The sequence below is a fragment of the Erpetoichthys calabaricus genome, chromosome 11 (genome assembly GCF_900747795.2).
Source record: "Erpetoichthys calabaricus chromosome 11, fErpCal1.3, whole genome shotgun sequence".
Classification (NCBI taxonomy): domain Eukaryota; kingdom Metazoa; phylum Chordata; class Cladistia; order Polypteriformes; family Polypteridae; genus Erpetoichthys; species Erpetoichthys calabaricus.
In genome coordinates, this window is record NC_041404.2 from 121,517,401 (window position 1) to 121,540,484 (window position 23,084).

Consider the following 23,084-nt stretch of genomic DNA (forward strand, 5'->3'; position numbering starts at 1 on the left):
ATTTTCCTATGCACAATAACACCAATTAAAACTGGACCCTGTCACACAGTTGCACAATTCTTCATGTCCTGGAATATTAGCAAATTGAGTTTAATTAAAAAATGGTACTGTATGGCACATGAAAACAAATCTATGTACCAGCTTCAAGTAGCAATATTAACAGCAAAGCTGAAAATGAATTAATTCTGTTTAATGGATAGTAAATATCACCCTCTCAGAATCACATCTCATTGTAGCATAAGTAAAAGGAAGCAGAAACAGAAGGCCAAGCAATTTGGTTTAATTATTGCCCAGGTGAGATAAGGCAGGAATGAGAAAGCAGTTTATGTATAAACTGGAGGCTGCAAACTGATAGTGGCTAGTTTCTGCTGGTGATCTGCCAAAGTCAGTCTATACCTTTGAACTAGGTAGTGGGGGAGGATCAAATGGGCCAGTGAGTCTACTCAACAGGTCTGAGTGTTGCTTCCTTTATTCATTTGAATGCACTTTTCTTACGTAAGCACACCTCTAGTAGTACAAGTTTTTGGTTTTCCATAATCTCAACTCTTGCAACTATGTCTTAAACAAACTATTATCATACACTGATCATTTCTGTATTATCTATATCTATTATTTATTATTTATTTATTATATGGGCGGCACGGTGGCGCAGTGGTAGCACTGCTGCCTCGCAGTTGGGAGATCCGGGTTCGCTTCCTGGGTCCACCCTGCGTGGAGTTTGCATGTTCTCCCCGTGTCTGCGTGGGTTTCCTCCGGGCGCTCCGGTTTCCTCCCACAGTCCAAAGACATGCAGGTTAGGTGGATTGGTGATTCTAACTTGGCCCTAGTGTGTGCTTGGTGTGTGGGTGTGTTTGTGTGTGTCCTGTGGTGGGTTGGCACCCTGCCCGGGATTGGTTCCTGCCTTGTGCCCTGTGTTGGCTGGGATTGGCTCCAGCAGACCCCCGTGACCCTGTATTCGGATTCAGCGGGTTGGAAAACGGATGGATGGATGGATTTATTATATTACGTATCTATTGACTATATTGATGTATCTAGATTAGAAATACCATAAATTGCATCAATGTTCATATTGCTAACTACACGTCAATATTGCTGCTTCTTCTTTGTCTTGTCTTTGCACAATGTCTTGTCTTGTTTGTGTTTTAATTTTTAATATTTTTATTTTATTAATTTTCATTGTAATCATTCCATACAAACAGATCAATTTATAACCCAACAAATTTGAAGACAAATCAAACCCCACCCCTGAGAAGGAGAGCTTAGCTAAAGGAAAATTGCTTTAAGCTTTTTAATAAGGCAACATTAGACAAAAGAAGGGGAGAAGTAAATATCTATATAAATAAGGGATGGAGAAGGGAGTTAAATGCAATAATAGTTAATTCTCTTATTCTAAAATAATATTGATTAAATCCTGCCAAGTTTTGAAAAAATTTTGTACAGATCCTCTAACTGAAAATTTGATTTTTTCCAATTTCAAATAATATAAAACATCAGTTTCCCACTGACTTATAAGAGGAGAATTAGGATTCTTCCAATTTAACAAAATAAGTCTGCGTGCCAAGAGTGTAGTGAATGCAATCACCGTTTGTTTGTCCTTCTCCAATTCAAGTCCATCTGGAAGGACACCAAACACAGCTGTTAGTGGGTTAGGAGGGATTGTGATACTAAGGCTGTCTGAGAGGCACTGAAAAATTTTTGTCCAAAATGATGTTAGTTTGGTGCAGGCCCAGAACATGTGACCCAGTGAGGCAGGAGCTTGGTTGCAGCGCTCGCAGGTTGGATCCTGGCCTGGAAACATTTTGGACAGTTTTAAGCGAGACAGATGAGCTCGATATATAATTTTTAGTTGAATAATTCTATGCTTTGCGCATATAGAACTCGAGTGAATTCTCTGCTTTGCTACCTTCCACTCCTTTTCTGATATATTGATTAAGAGATCTTCTTCCCAATGTCCTCTTGGATCTTTGAAAGGTAGGGACTCTAATAAGATTTTATATATTGCGGAAATAGTGTTTGTTTCCTCGGAATTGAGCAGTATTTTTTCCAGCATTGTGGAGGGTGCAAGGTGGGGGAAATCGGGCAATTTCTGTTTAACAAAATTTCTAATTTGAAGATAGTAAAAGAAATGTGTAGCTGGGAGGTTAAATTTTGAACGTAATTGTTCAAAAGATGTAAATATGTTGTCTATATAAAAATCTCTGAGCATTTTAATCCCAAAACTTTTCCAGGTATTAAAAACTGGATATACTTGCGAAGGTTGAAAGAGGTGGTTCCCTTGCAGAGGTGCCACTGATAAAAGATTTTCCATCTTAAAATGCTTCCTAATTTGGTTCCATATTCTGAGTGAGTAAAGCACAATTGGGTTATTAGTATATTTGCGATAACTTTCATTTATTGGAGAGCAGAGCAGGGAATATAAAGAAGTACTACAGGATTTTACTTCTATTGCAGACCAAGCCTGTGTATGTGCATTTATTTGTGTCCAGGTTTTTATGGCTTGTATGTTTGCTGCCCAGTAATAAAACTGAAAATTAGGTAAAGCCATGCCACCTTCTGCCTGAGGTCTTTGTAGGGTCGCTCTTCGGATACGTGGGTGTTTTGAGTTCCAAATGAATGAGGTTATTATTGAATCTAACTGTTTAAAAAATGATTTATTGATATATATTGAAATGTTTTGAAATAAAAAGAGAAGTTTAGGAAGGATATTCATCTTAACGATGTTAATTCTTCCGGCTAGAGTGAGATGAAGGGTTGACCATCTATGCAAGTCTTGCTTAATTTTTTCCATACAGACGCCAAAATTTTGTTGATAAAGAGCTTTATGTTTACTTGTGATATTTACCCCTAGGTATTTAAACTGATCTGCTATGGTAAAAGGTAGGGTGTCTAATTTATTATTATATGCTTGTGAGTTCACTGGAAAGAGTATACTTTTATTCAGATTAATTCTAAGACCAGATATCTTTTGAAATTCTGTTAGTGCTGTTAAAACAGCAGGGACAGTGTTTTCTGGGTCCGATATATATAAGACCATATCATCTGCATATAAAGAAATTTTCTGTTCCAGTCCTTCTCTGACAATCCCCTTTATCTGATGAGAATTTCGGCAGTGAACCGCCAGTGGTTCAATAGCGATTGCAAACAACAGTGGCGACAAGGGACATCCTTGTCTGGTACCACGTTCTAGTTTAAAGTAGTCTGAGCAAATTTTATTAATACAAACTGAAGCTTCTGGACTGGTATACAGTAGTTTAATCCAAGCACAAATATTCGGGCCAAACCCAAATTTCTCCAATGCAGTGAAAAGGTAATTCCATTCGATCATGTCAAATGCCTTTTCTGCGTCTAATGATAGTAATATCTCTGGGGTGTTTGATTTTGCTGGTGAATATATAACATTAAACAAGAGTCGGAGATTTGAAGATAGATGTCGGCCTTTAATAAATCCAGTTTGATCTTGTGATATTACCGAGGGCAGCACTTTATTACCGAGGGCAGCACTTTATTACCGAGGGCAGCACTTTGGAAAATGGATGGATGGATGGATTTATTATATTACGTATCTATTGACTATATTTATGTATCTAGATTAGAAATACCATAAATTGCATCAATGTTCATATTGCTAACTACACGTCAATATTGCTGCTTCTTCTTTGTCTTGTCTTTGCACAATGTCTTGTCTTGTTTGTGTTTTAATTTTAAATTTAAATTTTAATTCTATTTTTAATTTATTATTTGCACATCATGTTGTTACACTGTGGACCCTGAGCTTCGCAATTTCGTCTATCTGTATACTTGTATATGGTTGAGATGGCAATAAAGTTCACTTTGACTTTGACTTTGACTATAGCTTGGTTAGTTTATGTCAGGTTTTGCAGAAGGCAAGAGGAAATTGTTAGGTCCTTTAAAAATCTTAAAAGAATATGCATGCAAGCTTTACTAGAATTTCAACATTGACTTCTCAACGTTGATAAATGAAACACAGGCCAATATTTCTGTCAAGTAAGCATATTCTATCAATGTATTGTGCTTACTAGAGCTAATAGAACACATTTATTCACAGGATTAAAAACCATTCCTTTTAAATTGTTCTCTTCTGTAGTATTGAGTCTCAAATGGAAAACTATACCTGCCTTTTACTTATTTCTTACATAAAGAGAAATATGCAATGATTGTATTAATCTACCATGTGTAAAGACAATCAAGTCAGCACTTTCCATTTCATCATTTTGAGATCCTGGTAGTTTGCCTCACCTTTGCTAGTAAATGTGGCTGCTCACTAGTTACTCTTTTTTATGGATTGCCCCTTCCTTTGTGGTGCCAATTAAGTCACACTAGATGTGCTGAAATCTATCAGTTTGTGGATATGCAATAAACCTGACGCACCCAGGAAGAAAAATTTGATGCCAACAGAAGTGCATTTTTTGTGCTGTTTTATTTCTTTATTTTTTCCGTTTACAGCTTCATCTATTAAGATGCATATTGTTGCCCAGTCCATAATAGATACAAAGTCTTCTCACTAGAAAATACTTTATGACAATATTATAACATTTTGCCCTTTCCCAGACAATATCACTACAAGTCACCATGCATTTGGTGATGTATTTGATCCAGATAGCAGGACAACCCTAAACTATTCTTGGCCCTCTTCTTGTAATATTGATAGATAATATTAAAATAATATCAGCAAAGAGCAACTGACAAAGCAGAGAACAACTGTATTAAATCAATTATATAAAACACACAAACATAAATGACAGCAACCAAATCTGTAAGCACACCCCCCACCCCCTGCCAACACATACAGTACACAATTAACACGAAAGGAAAAACTCTTTGACCACAGACAACATCAAAGTCCATGCACTTCTGTCAATACTTAAATGAAATTGTAGTCTTTATTCTCTTTTTCTTTTTTGCGGAATCTCCAAAACATTCTATCCCAGAAAAAAAAGATTGCTTTTAGATCATCCAATCTGAACCCTCCTGACTGTCCCATTCACTTCTTCCTAGAGCGCGTTGGTCAATGAAGTCTCAGAGGGAGTCCAAAGTAAGGCTTAAGGTTGACCACATTTACAGTATCTATTTTAATATGTGGTTCCCAACCCTTTTGTATGCAGTAGTTGTTTGGTCCTAGGTAGTTTAGAATTAAATTTGGTCCTGTCCATTTAGCTGCAAGCTTTGAGGAATACCTTTAGTAGCATCAGAGAGATGATGAGTCCTAACCCAGACCAGATCACTCGCTGAGTAGTGCACTTTACTACGCTGGGCATTATAATATCTGGCATATCTGGCAGTCAATTGTTCCAGGGGGGTGATTATCACTTATTGGGGTGTGTCTGGTAAAGGAGCTGCTCTTATCTTTTTTTTTTTTAAATAATTTTATTGATTTTATTAAAATCACACAACATTCCATACAAATAGATCAATTTTACAAGAATAGGATTGAAAACAAATCAACCCCCAGGAGCTTCTCTTATCAAATGATCAAGTGGGCCCTTTAGTTGTTGCCCTAGCACTATCAAGGGAGGGGTTTCACCTGTAGCCTCACGCCGTATTGATGGTAAACCACAGCCCCAGGTGCCACTTCTCCCATTCTTGATGGTGGTCACCCATTTAGGAGGCTGGCATAGTCTTTAAGGCCTGGTTCACCCTCTCCATCAGATTACACCGGGGATAGTAGGCTGTGGTCAATTTCTGCTTTACACCCCAGGTAGCATATAGCTTTTGCATTAAGTCACTAGTGAACTGTGGACCTCTGTCAAACACTATGTACTTTGGTACCCACAGTGGGTGAATATTTCATTCTTCATGGTGGAGCAGATCTTCTGGGCTTTGGCATCCATTTGAGAAAATAGGTCCATCCACTTTGAAAAATAATCCACAACAACTATCAAGACCATCTTCTTGGTGGAAGCAGAAGGCAAGGGTCCCATCATGTCCACCCACAGCAAGGGTCCCATCATGTCCACCGACAACATCTTTCCTGGTTTGGACACCCCGGTTGATTGCAGCTCTCCCAGTGGTTTTCCAAGTGGGGCTTTCATTATGTGGAATGTCTGGCACCTCTTCATGTAATCCCACACATCATTCTGCACAGAGGGCCATCATGCAATTTCCTGTACTCTCAACAAAGTCTTCAGCCTGCCAAGGTGTCCCCCAAATGGGGTGTCATGATGATATGGAGGAACTCAGGGACGTACCTCTCAGGGGCCACTAGCTGGGGTTTAGATTCCCCAAGTTTTGCTGGGAATGACTGATATAGTACACCTTGCAGTTCCTTAAAGTGTATGCAACCATGCTCTGGTTTACCAGGATCCTCACTACACCTTTGGCACAGGACCTGTTGAGATTCTGCCAAGTCCTGCAGGCCCAGGGGCAAATGAGTCCTCTGGCTTTCTGCTGTAGCCACACATACCATGCCTATTGACTCAGGGATCCATGACAATGTGTAGAGGACCACATTGCCACACCTTTTCTAGTAGAACACCTTGAAGGTGAAGCTCTGGAGTTGCAGCACCCACCTGGTCAATCAGGAAGACATTGGTTAAATATCCAGGTCAGGGCACTGTGGTCAGTGTATATCTCAAATGCAACCCCTACAGGAAATGATGCAATTTTTCCACCTCCCACACCACCACCAAAGACTCTTTTCTCAGAGGTGGAGTAGTTCATCTCTGCTCCAATCAGACTTCATGACGCAAAAGCAATCACTCTGTCCAATCCATCCTTCCTCTGAGATAGAACAGGACCAATGTTATAGTTGCTGGCATTAGTTTGGACATGAAAGGGTAATGTGGGGTGAGGTTGAGTCAGGATGAGTGTGAACTGAAGGGCCACCTTAAGTTGGTCCATAGCATTTTGGCATTCAGTTCTCCATTTCCTGGGTGCATTCTTTCTCTTTAGGTGGTTAAGAGGGGCAGGCAGGTCAGCTACAGTAGGTGAGGAATGAACTGATGATGCCACCCCACTAATCCAAGGAACCACTGCAAGCTCTTGAGTTCTAAAAGTGTGGGGTAGTTCTGTATGGTACAGGTTTTTTCTGGGTCCACTTCAACTCCCATTCATAATACTATGTGCCCAAAGACATGTATTTGGGGTTGAGGGAGGGGACATTTCTGAGCATGAGCTGAACCTGATCCTCTGAAGGATGATGTCCAAGTTCTGTAGGTCTTGATCCAGAGTGCAGGAGCAGACAATAATGCCATCAATGTACACAAAATAGAGTTTACCTATTAACCCCTTAGAACTTGTTCCATGAGGCACTAGAATGTGGTCCTAGCTTTTTTCAGGCCAAAGAGAATAAGCTGCAAATGGAACAAGCCTATAGGGGTCATAACTGTAGTCTTGTGCTTGCTGTCTTATCCCATGCGTACCTGCCAGTATCCACTGTGCGTGTCCAGTGTGCTGAAGATGGTAGCACCTTGCAGGGCTTCCAGTATTTCATGCACCTGGGGCATGGGTTAAACATACAGATGGGTCTTAGCATTCAGCCCCCTGAAGTCCACACAAAACTGAAAGGATCTATTAGGCTTTTTCACTAAAAGCACTTGGAGCAGCCCAATATGAAGTTGAAGGTACTATAACCCCCTTAGCAAACATCTTGTTGATGTGCTCCTTTATAATCTCCTTCCTCTGAGGAGAAACACGGTACATATTGTGATGGACAGAGAATTCATCAATAGTGTGGATGTTGTGCATTATTACTGAGGTCTGTCCTAGGTTTTCTCTTCATACCTCTGGCCACAGACACAGAAAAGGTCTTACCTCCTCAGGTTGCTCCAAAATGTTTGCTGTTTCAATGTCCATGGAGGTCTTGATCTCCACCTGCATAGAATCCCAGGTAAGCCTCTCAAAGCTCCTCATGGGCTTTTGATAAATTAAATTCTCCCCATAACAAGGCGCCTCATAAATCTGAGGTTGAAAATATATAATCATATTGACTGCTGTGGCTGAATCCAGGACCAGAAGGACTGAAATGGTTAGATACACATTTTCTAGGACATAGATTTCCATCTTCTAGGTTGCTGAATGAAGCCATAGCTCCCTATGGACTTTGCCCTGTGCTTTGTTCCGTCTGCTAAAAATGAAATTGATGCCCAACTCTGGCTGAAGCTTCTCACAAGACTCTGTCAATCAGTCCCACCAGTTCTTCTGCATCAGGGTATACTGGTTTCTCATGTCCAGTGTCCACCATATCATCCAGCATTCAACCCCTCACCTGGACAGGAACCACCAAGAGGGTTGTTAAGGAGGAAAAAACAGTAAGCCCAGCATCAGACTCACTGCTCTTTATCTTAGTGGTTGTGGGAACTGACGCCATCTTTATACTTGAATGTACTTTATTCCAGTCATTTTTACAGGAGGCCCAATCTTGTTCCAGAAGTGAGTCCATCTTCACCAGACTGTCAACAGTAGTCACCACCCTTCTCAACCCCCAGCCAGACAGGCACACATTCAATATGTGGCAGACTATCTTGTTTTCCTGCATCTCAGGGCACCACTTCAAGCACAGAGCCCAATAGTCATAGGCAAAGTACCAAATGGATTGATTTGGTTGTTGTACAATAGACAGGAGTTTATTTTCCAGCTCTGTCTGGCAATCCTCCAGCAGAAATACTTCAAAAATGCCATTTTTAAGCTGCCTCTATCCCCAATCATCTGTCTGCTAGCTTGCCACCAGCTCTCTGTGGGTCCCTTTAGCATTGCATTAATCACCTCTATCAGTTCTTCCTTGTTTAGAGGAGAGATGGCCAGAAATGTATCATCCTGTTCTATGAGGTGGGCTATGACTTCTGTGGTATAGGATTCACCAAGCTTATGGAACTCCACTCAAACTGCTGGTATATAGTAGCACATGGAGCTAGGACAAATATATGACCCCTACTGCAATGTGGACTGTGCTTGAGCAGGGTCAAACGATCAGAAGCTACTATGTATTTCTCTACAGACGTGCTCCTTCCACAGTTGGTCTCACCTTTCCAAACACTGTACTATATCCTGCTCTAGTTCTATTCTAATGTCTTCCACACATTCCTTAATTCTTCCGTGCATTTCCATCATATGGGTCCTAATAGCATATTTGCAGGATAAAGTGCTCTCCAACACAGATGCTGAGCACATCCAGATGACCGGCCAATTCATTTAATAATGGCAAAGACCCACTAATATGTGATTCCTCCTGTCCAAGGGGATCATCGAGGTACATTGATTGTAACAGGCTTGGCTGCTCCCAATATGCTGAACACACCCTGACTATAACATGGTGTCCATCAGCTGTCATGTCTTCAATAAGCGAGTTAATTGGCTCTGTGCTAAACTGTCCCAGTTACACTAATGACATTTTTAATGGCATAACAGTAAACTGAGTTATGGCAGAAAAGGGTTATGATGTTTAATTACTGCTATCCTCAGAAAGGGATCCACTCTATAATGCTTCGCCCTTTCCCAGATGATACAGCTCTAAGTCACCATGTTTTTTGTGACTTATTTGATCCAAATAGCAGGTCCACCCTAAACCACCCTTGGACCCCTTCCTGCGATATTGATAGATTATATAATAATATTAAAATAATAACAACAAAATGACAAAGAGCAACAGACAAAGCGGAGAACAAATGTATTGAATCAATTATATAAAACACACAAACTTAAATGGCAGCAATCAAATCCACAAGTGCACCACCCCCACGACCAATACATAAAGTACACAGATAACACAAAAGGAAAATCTCTACGACCATAGACAACACTCAAAGTCCATGCACTTCTGCCAATACTTAAATGAAATTGTAGTCCTTTTTTCTCTTTTGCTTTTTTTGCAGAGTCTCCAAAACATGCAAACTGGGAAGGGCTTCGACATTTAAGTGAGGCAATCTCCCCTCTTGCCGTGGATAGACTACATTTGTATTCTCCACCATAAAGATTGTGCTCAGTCTCGTTCCTCTTCCTGCCTTTTCACAATCTTTTCAACTGTAAAGTAATGTCCATTTACCATGGCAACCTCACTGAAATTACTGCCCTTGCTGAAATTACTGCAACAGACCACACCCCACAGAGGCCTCCTTGTGGCTGTCTGCCCAATGTGCCTGTCTTTTTTCCCTCCATTTTAAAATAGGTGCTTTGGCGGCTACAGGGTTTACATTGAGGACAACAGAAAGAGACAAAAGACAAACCAGAAAATAAATTATGTGGCAGAGCTACATCTTGGACTATAACCCCACACTCAGGTGTTCTGTCACTGGCGTGAGTTACACATGGCTATTTTATATTCTGGCTAGAACTTTTTATCCTGTGTAGGAATACACAGTCCTAACAGTTTAGTGCCACAGTGGCAGAATTTATTTCAAACCAGTTCAATTCCTGCTGTTAATTGAAATGCATGTTTGTAAAAGACTTCTGAACTCCTTTCTAAGTGTACAGTCTTAGATGACTGTAAACCCATCCAGCCATCCACTATTAAAACCATTTAATTCCAGTTCAAGGACACAGGAGCTTAGGACTTTTCCCGGACAGGACTGGACACAGAAAAGACACCAACCTTGGACAACACACCACTCTGTAACAGGGCATACTGACTCACTGATGCAATTAACCTAACACAAATGTTACTGAGAAGTGAAAAGAAAACTGGTAGCTGGAGGAAAAAACCCCAAAGACAAGAGGAGAACATGTTAATTCTACAGAGATCATAAAGGTGCTATATAAATAAAATGCATTATTATTATTACAGTATTATTATTACTGAAAGTAGGCAGGAATTTAAAATATGTGAAGCTACAGTATAGGATGCTTGAGCAATACTATGAGTTTAATTTCATTATGAAATTCAGAAAAGAAACTGGCAGCATTCATTATACAGAAATCTGTTCATTCTCTACATTTTTTCTGTTATTAGATAACAAAACTGGCCATAGTCTGCCAGTCTGAGACTAGAACTCTTCCAGCCACATAGAAATTCTGTCAGAAGTAACAATCAGCAATGGCTAACACTGAAAGTTCTGTTAAAATCCCCATATTGTTATTATTAGTATAGGACCTGTAAGAAAGTTTTCCTAAGAGGGACAGATTAATTGGATAGGTAGTAAAATAACATAGTGTTTATAACTTCCTGATATGGCTCTCTTAATTTTAATCTGACAATGCAGCTCTGAATATTTTTCCCTGCTTTTAATGCATCAGCAATTTTAGCCATCAGTTCTGTTTCCTTATTGCACTTTATGGACGCCATTCTGTTATAACAAGGTGTGCTCATGGAGTTTTGTCTTTAAAGAGGCCTACACTGTGGCAGCAATACTTTAATGTATTATACCTTTTAGACTTTCTGGTTTAAACCTCAATATGGCAAGGACATTTTAAGTAATTAAGGAATAAGGAGATGAAAAATGTTTCAATATCTCACTATGATTCATAATTTTTTAACTGTAATTAGTTTCAAACATTGAATTAAACTAAGATTACAGCATCTCTTTCTTTCAGTGTAAGAAGGTCTGCTTATAAACTGAGACCTTTGAGTATCCGCTGTTGATCTTGTGCATACAATAAGTCTTTTTAACATTCAATGGCTTCCTTTGATTGGTCATAAATTATTTTAGATATATAAAACATAACTTTTTTGTCAGATGTTTGCAATATATGGTCAGATATCTGCAGTATTTGTAAGACTAGAGAGAGAGAGAGAATTACAGATATGTCCAATTCAATATTGACTAGTCAGAATGCATATTAGAGATTTATAATGTACTTCATGACATATATAACTGAGGGATTTTCCCTTTGACTTTTCTGTTACATGTTGCCTAATAAATTTCAAACAGCAAATATCTATACTTTTTACTAATATATAAGTTACATATAATTGTATATAATGATATGAAATTACATTTTGACTAATCAAAACTGCATTTTAGATAAACTGTATAAAAAATGCTTTTATTTTAGCCATATTAAACAACTGTAATTTTAATCTGCAATTAGATATGTCTGACTGAAAGTTCAAGTCTGTCAGTTTTAACTGAGAGACAGTCAATTCAAATTATTGACATCTAAATTCTAAGTCAAAGAATTACCACATGACAATAACCTGCAATAAGATGCTGCAGATGTTCTATCAGACGGTTGTGGCAAGCGCCCTTTTCTACGTCGTGGTGTGCTGGGGAGGCAGCATAAAGAAGAGTGACGCCTCACGCCTGGACAAACTGGTGAGGAAGGTAGGCTCTATTGTAGGCACGGAGTTGGACAGTTTGACATCTGTGGCGGAGTGACGGGCACTGAGCAGGCTCCTGTCAATCATGGAGAATCCACTGTATCCACTAAACAATATCATCTCCAGACAGAGGAGCAGCTTCAGCGACAGACTGCTATCACTATCCTGCTCCACTGACAGACTGAGGAGATTGTTCCTCTCCCACACTATGCGACTCTTCAATTCCACCCGGGGGTGGGGGGGGTAAACGTTAACATTATACAAAGTTACTGTCTGTTATACCTGCATTTTTATCACTCTTTAATTTAATATTGTTTTTTATCAGTATGCTGCTGCTGGAGTATGTGAATTTCCCCTTGGGGATTAATAAAATATCTATCTATCTATCTATCTATCTATCTATCTATCTATCTATCTATCTATCTATCTATTAACCATTAGAAAGCCTTGCCATATACTGTACATGCCTCTGTGTTTTCAATTTTAAAGACACTGATCTAGCTCTGGAAATAGGTAATTTAACTGCTTTATAAAACTTTCTATCTTTGTAAAAATGTGTGATGCTAATGACAAAATACAATTTTTGTTCTGAGGTTATTTTCCAGAAAAGACTAGTACATATCTGTTAGGACAAGTACTTTTTCATCTTAGTAGTCCTTTACACTGCCAAAATGTTTTGTGTTAAATTCTAGCCATGGTTAAGATGCTGGGTTCTTGATCTTTTGTTCAACATGTGTGAACATAGAAACAAAGATATGGCCAGTAATCTCAAAAACAGGAGACACAAACAGGTAAACTCTGACATAGCAGTTAGTTCAGTGCTTCACACTTCTAGTTCACAACCATAGGTACCTTGGTACAATTCCTAGTATTGTCGCTGTCTGTGTGGAATTAACACATTCCACACAGACAGTTGTGACAAAAAGGCACTGTATAGGAGTCGACCTGACACAGACTGACACCGGAGGCACACATAAAATAAAACAAAAAGATTTTATTTTTTTTCAGCCGTGGGGCACGTCTTCCCCGTGTCCTACAGGCACAACACAGTCCCAAAACACCACCAAAGAAAACACCAAAAACACCCAAAAATCACTCCTTTTCCTTCACTCTTCCCAGACAGTTTTGTCCTTGTCTTTGTTGTTGTTGTCATTGTCATTGTCGTTGTCATTGTCCTCCTCCTACTCCTCCCGACACCGGCGCCCGAAGTGGTGACTGTCGGCTCCTTTTATAGACCATCAGGAAGTGCTGCAGGTGCTTGTTGACCTACTTCCAGCTGCACCCCTCGGGTGTGGCTGCGCTCCCACCCAGACGGGCTCGTTAGGCTGTGCAGCTCCCCCTGGCGGTGGCCACAGAGCCCAACAGGAATGAGCTCCGGTGTTCCAAAATAATGGCCCCGATGTAACCTAGGGGGGCTGCCACCAAGTATTCTGGGGGACGTAGTGTGCATCCCATTATTGCTCCCCCTGGATCCAGTGTCAAAGGGGCGTCCTGACCGGACATGGGTCCCGGCCATCTGCCACACAGTCTAATCAAGTGTCAGGTACTGCCTTGTTGTAAGTGTGTCTGTGATAGACTTAGACTTCCAGTGACCCTGAAATAGAAAGCATGGGTTCATAAAACAGAATGATAGGTAAATAGACAAAAACAGAAATGCAAGAAAAAGAGTAGGAACTACAACATGCTGAAAATGACTGCTTCCTTTGACTGAAGATCCTTAGTCTCTTAAAAATAGGCAGAACTAATGCCATAATTTAGGGGCACCATTGAATGTGTTCTGACCAGCTGCATTACAGTCAGGTACAGAAATTACAGCATGTCCAACCACAACAGATAACAGAAAATAGTGAGGTCAGCACAGAAAATTATTGGGAGCCCCCGCAATTTCTGAAAGACATGTTTTCCAAATGTTGCATCCACGAGGCATGCTATATTGTGCAGGATCCTTTTCACTCCTCGCATGGAGTTTTCTTTCTTTTGCCATCTGAAAAAAGATACTTAAATATAAAGGCAAGATCTGTCAGGTTATGTGACCATTTTTCCTCCAGGCTGTCAAACTACTCAAAGGAATGCACCATGATCTTCCACCATACCTTACCATCTTCGATCATAATTTCTTCTTCCAGTTTATTCACAAGTCACTTTATGTATCATGTCAAATATCAGTCATCGCGTTGAATTGTGAAACCTGCATTTAATGGTCTCTATATAATTGTAAAAGTTAATTGCATTGGCATATTGCCCATTTACACAATATGTTTCATGGTTTTGTATGTTTGTGCACAGTCGTATCTGATTTGCACAATGTGTACACTGTAAGCCCTGAGCTTCATCTTTTCACCTCTCTGTATACTTGTATATGGTTGAGGTGACAATAAAGTTTACTTTGGGGTCATCCATGTCAAATCAAGCAATGGCACACGCACTTCGGACTCAAAAAAATTCCAGAAAAATTACCAGGTGTACCCATGTTAGCAGGAGACACCCTGTAATCGATTTTATCCAGCATCATTTTTTCATCAAATTTCACAAGTCCATAGCTCAAGAACTAAAACACTGAGCAGGTTTCAGACTTTATACTGTGGTACATTAATTGGTATAGTATGTGACAGAATTAAAACATTTGGTCTAGATGACCCTGTATAGTTAAAGCAGCTCCTTGAAATTGACCAAAATTGGATTTGTGTTTTTGGCTTAGCTATGTTTAGGCCACAGAAACACATACTGTATTTGTAACCAACACAGACTTGTTTGTTTCCCTTATTCAAATAACTACATAGGCTTTCTGAAAAAGCAATAAACAGAAAAGTAAATCTTTTTGGATTTCATTTTCAGAGCACTCCAGCGGCATGTGGAAATGTGCAGATGATTTTTTAAAATATTTTTCATTTATTTTACATTGTCCTTTCTTTCTCAAAACATAAACCTTCTTTTCTTATGCAAATCTTTCATGTTTATTTTCCATCCTAAACATAGGCTGAATGTGCCATGTGTCAATAATGGTAATCATTGAGTTTTCAATCAGTAAGTTATCAAAAATGTCAAACTTTATTCATATCAAATGACGATGTCCAATCTCATGTTGCTGAACAGAAAATGTGATTTCCCATGGTCAGTGTACCTGGTACTCGAGAATACCACTGTTACATTCATACAGAAGACAGTCAACTGACTGTCTGAATATTCACCACTGAAGCACAGCTGAGATCCTGCACTCTCATGATCAAAACACCTGATGAATTTAGATGCATCCTGCACATTAGACCAGTGTCCTATAGCTATTTTGGGTGTATGCATGATGAAAAATGTTGTATTGGTGTGATTCATGAAAGAGTAAAGCAGAATCAGACATCCTGATATGTTTCATATATCTAAACTATATTTCACAGTCTTTCCATTGTTCACCTAGTGATGATATTTGTTGGGTGCCATTACAGTGTCATTAATTGCTTAGTGCAACTACAATGGTCAGTGGGAGGCAGTACCATCTTGATCTCAAGGACAAAGATGCCCTACATTCTGAACTTCAATTGAAGCAGAAATTAAATGGGTCACATTCCTCCTGCTGCAATACCAAGATGTTAACATTTCATTATAACTAGTGTGATATTTAATGATAAATGAAGCAGCTGTTGTTCAAGTTTTCTGCTTAATGTGCCTTTGGTGATTTTTTTTTGCATTAATCCTATACACAAGTTAGTGATGAAGAACTTAATGATTATCATTAATGACAAATGGTGAATTTAGCCCATGCTTATGTTACGGGCCCCACTAGTGGGCCACAGCAACAGAAATGACGAAAGTAGCAAATCCCGAAGTATACGCGAACTTCACCTCCACCAGAGGATGAGCTATGTCAACCAGGTCTGGAAGTGAACTCCACTGGCCCTAAATGGTGACGTAATCCAGGTCTTTGGCCCTGTGGAATAGGTAAAGTGGAGCAGCAATGAGAGCACATCACTTTCAGTTTGTTGTCAAGTTGAATCTGAGGGGTGGGCCGAAGTTCGTCCCTTTACTGCAACTCTGACTTCAGTGTGAAACACGTTCCTACCAATTACTGCTCATTCCACAGTCTGTGGACAACAGGGACGTAACTGCTCTGAGACTAAAGATCTGTTCTGGTATCCAGAAGGTTGCCGGTTTGAATCCCCGTCACTGCCAAAAGAGATCCTTTTTCATATTTGACAGGTCTGCTAGTCAAACCCTGGTGCAGTTTTGTTGCTTGGTTATAACCTTTTCAAAATCCCTGTGCAAGTATCTAAACATGGAAAAACTTTCTGCAGGCTGAATCAATTAGAAGTATGCTTTCTGAAAGCCTAAACATGGCAAAGCCAAAGACACAAATTTTTTTTTTCCAGTTTTGAAGTTCTGCTCTTACCAAGTGGTGTCATCTGGACAAAACATTTTGATTTTGTTACGTACTATACCTAGAAAGGTACCAGTATGCAATATTTGAGCCTACTAGGTGGTTTAGATCTTGAGATATGGTCTTGTGAAATTGATTAAAAAATAAAGCTGTGTCAAATTCAACACCCTTCTTCCCTCACAAAATTGGTTGTATCTTGGAAAGTATTGATCTTACATCAAAATAATTTTATAAGTTGTCTCCTGGATAACATGGGTACACATACTGTATTTTTTCAGAATTTTGTGAGACTGAAATACATGGGATTTCTGGAAAATCAGTTGATTTGACATGGAATGACCCTTTGACTTTTGACTTAAAAATTAAAATTTTAAGGAAATATTATGAACGTTGAATAGTATAAGTCCAAGTCTATTCAATTTTAACACTGCATTAGTCACACCATATTAGATCATAAGCACTTTTAGCTCAAAAGCTTAAAGATATACATATACATCAATGCCTAACACTGACAAAGTGAAATGCCACATTTTTGATGCACTTACTACCATTCCCACCAAATGCCATGTTTAGCAATAAGCCAAAAGAATCCACTACCAACAAAACCTTATCAATACTGTCATGCATGGTGGGGAGAATGTCCATCTACGGGGCTGTTTTTCTTACTGTGGCCCTTAGCAACTTGACATTGTCAAGGGAATCATGAAATCTGAATAATGTCAAGAAATTAATGAGAAGAATGTTGGGCTATCAGCTCAAACACTCAAGATAGGCACAAAATGTTCAACTAGATACCCTAAACTTTCAAGTAATTCACCTTAAGAATAGCTTGGGAAGTAGAGGTTCAGTGTCCTGGAATGGCCTAGCAAAAGACCTAAATCTTATTGAAATTTTGTGGCAGGACATGAAGAGAGGTGTTCATACCAGACATTCATCACACCTCACACAGCTGACAAATTTTTGTCACGAAGAGTAGGAAAAATCCAACCAACAAAATGTCATACATTGATAATTCTTTATAAGACTACAGTTCATCACAGAGCCAACTCATACACACATAAATGGTTACACAGAACCCACTTAAGTATATTGTAATGCTATGTAAAAAAAAATAAAATAAGGTAGGCTAAGTTAAGGCAGAAAAGGTACACAAAGCTCTTGTCAAAAAAAGAATTTAGTGAAATTAAACATCTTGGGAATTCTAAGAGTGGCTCCTGAAGCCATTAAATTGGTACTGGTGACACAATGAAATTCCAAATTTTCTATCTATAGTACTTTGTGCTTCTCTGTAAATTGTATACTGTTGTGAATATAATGTACTATCAGTTGGAGTTAAATATGCAATATGAATTAGGGAAACAGTTTAACTGACAACATATTTTGATTAGAGATATTATATTTTACTTACATGACAGCAACGGTCAGACAAAAAAGAAAGCTTGCTTCATCTCCATTCTTGCACAACAATGCAATATCTCACAGAGCAGCAGTTTTCCTTTTTGGAAAGGAGCAGATGATGATTTCTTTCTTCACATTCTTGTTCCAGTTTCTTAAAGTTATATTGATAAATTATTTTTAAATTTTCCTAATAAGCCCACAAGTAGTCTTATTGAAGGAATAACATTAGTTAAAAGGATAGCTGTCTTTTGTTCATTCTTATGCTGTTATATTGCAACATCTTTACAGAAACATATTAGCTCAGTATACACTGCAACTCATAATTTGCAATTACAAAAGACTAAAATGCTTGTTATCACTTAAGTCTACTGTTCAGTATAAGGCTGCTACTGTAAATCTTTGATGGTGTAGGTGAAAGCTTCAGATTTACACAAATTAAATTGGAATTAAACTCTGCCAAATGAATACTTCAATTGAAAACACAAAGGTATGCAATTTTCTATTAGAAGTAATTGAACATGATAACTAATATAAATTATTAAAATGTAATAAAGAAATAAGGTTTATAAATACGAACACATTGATGATGACAAAAATAAACACATTATTAGTAACAGAAACTATATAAGACCCAATGAAAATAAATGATTTTCCCTTTGCATAAAGGTTAAATAAATACACAGACAATTGTTGACAATGAACAAAATACCTACAAAATGGGAAAGATCCTTTCCTTACTGTGTCGTACTCTCTGGACACTCTTTCCATGCACTTTCATACAAATGATAACCGCAGAGCAATGAAAGGCTAACTCTGCGGAAATGTAGGGAAATAACTGAAAAATGTATTGAACTTTAGTTTGAATAACAGGTGGACATAAAAACAAGATTATTTGAAAATGTGGTTTTATAAGGGAATTTTATAGTAGAAGGTATTTTATGTAGGTACAATCACCTGACTTAGTTAATCATGCAGATGGAGATTACTGCACAACATATAATCACGATTAAAAGCATTACAAAAGCAGCAATTTTTCCTGTGATGCTTCATAAGTATTGGTTCAATATTTCATATTACCTATTCCAAATTTGTCATGGTAACACCATTAAAAAGGGTACTTGAGTGGACTTGTGATATTTCTCGCTTGTAACAAGTTAAAAGTGTTAGAAAAATGATTAACAAATGTTAATCTAAATATCTGTTGACAAAAACGATAATGGTTTAAAGGGGCAGAACAGATCCTCAACTCTAATGCAGAGCACAGGTTTGCTGCACTTCAACCCCCTAAAAATAAGGTCAGGTCAGGTCAGGTTGGGGAGCATGCACTGGTACTGCGTGTGGCCGCACACACTACATGACGAAACAACTCAGGATCCTGGTTGACAACACCCCAGGCAGACATGTGGTCCTGTCCCACCCCCCGGAAATTACCATTTATCTAAAGCAGCCAGGTGTTACGTGGGCGTCTCCTTGGCCTGGTCAAATCCATATGAGCTAAAGACAAACCAAATGTTTAGGCACAGCATCAGTAAAGAAGATAGCTATAGTAAAAAATCTCAGGAAAAGTTAGTCAAGGCACTGAAAGTGAGCTTATAAGACACTTAATAACAGGAGCCTGGTTAAATACATGTCAAGTACATGCCAAGCCAATTAACTTGGCATACAACTGATATTGAGAAGTGAGTCAGAGATTAAAATGCCCATGGCAGGATACACCAAACAATGTTTTGCTGGACATGTCCAACTGTGTGACATAACATTTACTATCTTCAGGTGCAAGGATTAGTGAGTGCTAGAAATAGACAGCAAATATACCTTGATCAAGGTCAGGTTAGGTTGCGGAGCATGTACTAGTACCGCACATTGCCGCACCCACCAGATGATGAAACAGCTTGGGATCCTGGTTGGCAACACCCCAGACACACAGGTGGTCCAGTCCCACCCCTTGCAAATGACCATCTATCTGCCCCTTGGCCTGGTCCAGCTGCTTGGGTCCTCAACAATGACGATTCTGTGAGCCGGATCACCCTCAGGAAATCGTGCCACATGGCCATGGTACTGTAACTGATGCTCCCTTACAATGTAGGTAATGTGCCTCATTTGGGACTCTGTTAGCAACCGCTCATTTGACACAAAGTCAAACCATAGGTACCCAAGGATTCTCCAAAGAGACACAGTACTGAAGGCGTCCAGTCTTTGTCTCAGGTCACTGGATAATGTCCATGTCTCACAACCATTCAGCAAAACAGGAGGTACCGGGACTCTAAAAACTTGGACCTTCATCCTTTTGCAAAGATATTGGGAGCACCATGCACCCCTATCCAGCGACCTCATGACCCTCCATGCTCTCTCAATCTGTCTACTGATTTCAAAGGACAAGTCACCGGAAACATGAACATCGCTGCCAAGATAAGTTAACCTCTCAAAAAAGGTTGCCACTTTCTCTGCAGTCAGACTCACTGTTGATGGCTGTGCCCAAGAGGTCGTTAAAGCCTGGATCTTGGTTTTTATGCAGGACACTCGCACATCCAGACACTCGGACTCCTCGCTCAGTCTCTCAAGAGCCCTGATCAGAGCCTCCATGAAGATCACAGCCTCATTGGCAAAGCCAAGATCAGTAAATCTTTCTTCACCAAGAGATGCCCCACAGCCACTGGACCCCTGGCCATACCTAATACCCAGTCCATGCAAACACAGAATAGAGTAGGGGCAAGAAAACACCTTAAAAAGACTGAAAGTCGTTACGCTTGATATTTAGTACTTTTTCTCAAATTTAACTACTGGAGCAAAAAAAATTAACATTAGCTAAACACATAAAGCCATCTTCTCAGATATGTAGATACCAAAATTGTATATATATAAAAACAGAACACATCCAGTCACAACTTATAACACGTTAATTTGGTTAGCCAAAAAAGTAGCATTATGCGTGGCTGGACAATTTACTGTGGTGTCATTGTTTTGCAAGTGTAAATATGAGTACTTTCAAATGTTGGAAAAGTTTTGCATCTATCTGTGATGACAGTGAATTTGCATTTTGTCAGACAACAGTGGGCTGCGCGGTGGCGCAGTGGTAGCGCTGCTGCCTCGCAGTAAGGAGACCTGGGTTCCCCGTGTCTGCGTGGGTTTCCTCCTACAAAAAGGTGCATTGGCGGTCCTAAATTGTCCCAAGTGTGTGCTTGCTGTGTGGGTGTGTGTGTCCTGTGTTGGGCTGGCGCCCTGCCAGGGATTTGTTCCTGCCTTGCACCCTGTGTTGGCTGAGATTGGCTACAGCAGACCCCGTGACCCTGTGTTAGGTTATAGCAGGTTGGACAATGACTGACTGCCAGACAACTTGGAACATCCATACTTTGGTGATAGAAGTTCATTCTTAGCTCAAAGCTCTAAAGAAATCTGACCTCAAAATAATTAGATGATAAAAATAGATCAATGCGCATTTTTACATGCTGGACCTCAGCACCGTTACATCCACAGCTAGATGTGCTATGACGCATTCAAATGTCTTGCTGCCCTGAATCAGTGTGTTCACTCCAGTATATTGGTGTTTTATTGACCACATGACTATTAAATGGGCACACATGTGCCGATTGTCCCGTCGAGCTAAGATAAACTCGTGTACATGTTTAGTTTGCATGCGCCTCATGATTAACGCGACCTCGCGATGAACCGATGCACCAGCCACACAGCAAAAGTAGCAACGCGAAATTCACGTGCGCGCGCCTAGGAGCGCTCTAGGCCTTTTTTCTCACGGTCGTCACTAATTTTCATTGTACGTTTTACAAAGAAGCTTTGCCACTATTACGTTTCTTACAATGAAATGATTTGGGTGGAAGACTGTACAGTAAAAGAACGTTAGTGGTATAAAATGTGTATGAATATCCTCCGCGTTCTATTTCTCTCCGTCTTCTCATAAAACAGAGCAGAACAAACACGAGTATCCAGGATACATCCCTCACCGGCGGGGGAAAATTGCAGTTCTTGCAGCGAGTTAATAGCTGACTTATTATAATTTTCTCCTTTCCTCACTGGAAAGACCAGTTAATCCTAGCACCATTCCATCAACCTAGCCCCCTTCTTCAAACTCTCCAGAGGTCCGTGTAGTAGCAAAAAGTGCTGGGCCAGCCGCTGGAGACGAGTGTCAGCTGATAGGAGTGACAAGGCGGAGGCGTGACGTCACGTCTATAAAAAACCCAGCGGCTTTGAGGGGCTGTGCCAGAGGTTTGTCGTGTGAGTCGGTGTTTGTTCGTGGATAGTACTGAGCGTCCTTTGGACAACCTTGTAGGAAGAAGGTACGAAGATTACGGACGATTATAGTAACCGGATAAACCGTCTTGTCCAAGGAGACCAGTACTATATTTCGAGGTAACTTCTTAGTGGGATTTCTTGGTTGTTAACTGAACGCGTAGCTGTAGAGCTTCTTCCCGCAGCGTTTTGCTTGTCCTTTGTCCGACGTTTCTTCTTTTCTTCTAGGCATTGTGCTGTTCGTTTATATTTGCAAATTTTGCTTTAACTTGTCTTTAAGTAGTTTACTTGGACCACTGTGCATTCTCCCGTTAACAACGCAATTTTCGAGAATATCGCCCTCTATGGCTTTAAAGCGACAGCCTACCCAACTAACATTTTAACAAATGCAGGTGTATTGGCAAATGTAAACCATAAAGTGGGGATTCAATTCGCGCATCGCCACTAAAGAATTGATTTTAGAGGTCGGAGATACCGAGTTTCGCCGGTTTTATCCAGCAACTCAACCTTGAATTGTAACGAAATTATTTCTTGGGCCGATAACTCAAATATTCCCAGCGTATGTAATTAGTCGTTTGTGGCACTTAACTGTAGGATCGTAAAAAGATAACTGAAACAAAACCTCAACGATGGGATGGGTTTAGTTTTTTGTTCGGGATCCATCTAGTTCTTTTCAGGTGGTCGTTGAAAAAAACATTCACTATATGACGAAATGCGCAGGAGTGAATACTTAGCGTGCAGTATCTGCACCTTTGTGCCTGTTAGCTTTTCAAATATTTAACCTCGATAAGGTTGCGAAACTGTAAGCAGCTTTAAAATAATACTTCGAAGGTGTAACTTGTAAGCTTATTGATTTAAACTGCGACTTGA

General features: G+C 39.7%; 2 protein-coding genes across 2 annotated transcripts in view; one reads left to right on the top strand and one right to left on the bottom strand.

The window, feature by feature from the left end:
- Positions 1-23,084, bottom strand: part of LOC127529729 (uncharacterized) — a 455,734-nt gene that overhangs the window by 41,660 nt on the left and 390,990 nt on the right. The gene's annotated exons all lie outside the window — the stretch shown is intronic.
- LOC114660822 (cysteine-rich and transmembrane domain-containing protein 1-like) overlaps positions 22,165-23,084 on the top strand; it is a 66,197-nt gene continuing 65,277 nt past the window's right edge. Inside the window, exon 1 of the mRNA XM_028813741.2 lies at positions 22,165-22,334. The gene's annotated coding sequence lies outside the window, so the exon portion shown is untranslated. The remainder of the gene's footprint in view (positions 22,335-23,084) is intronic.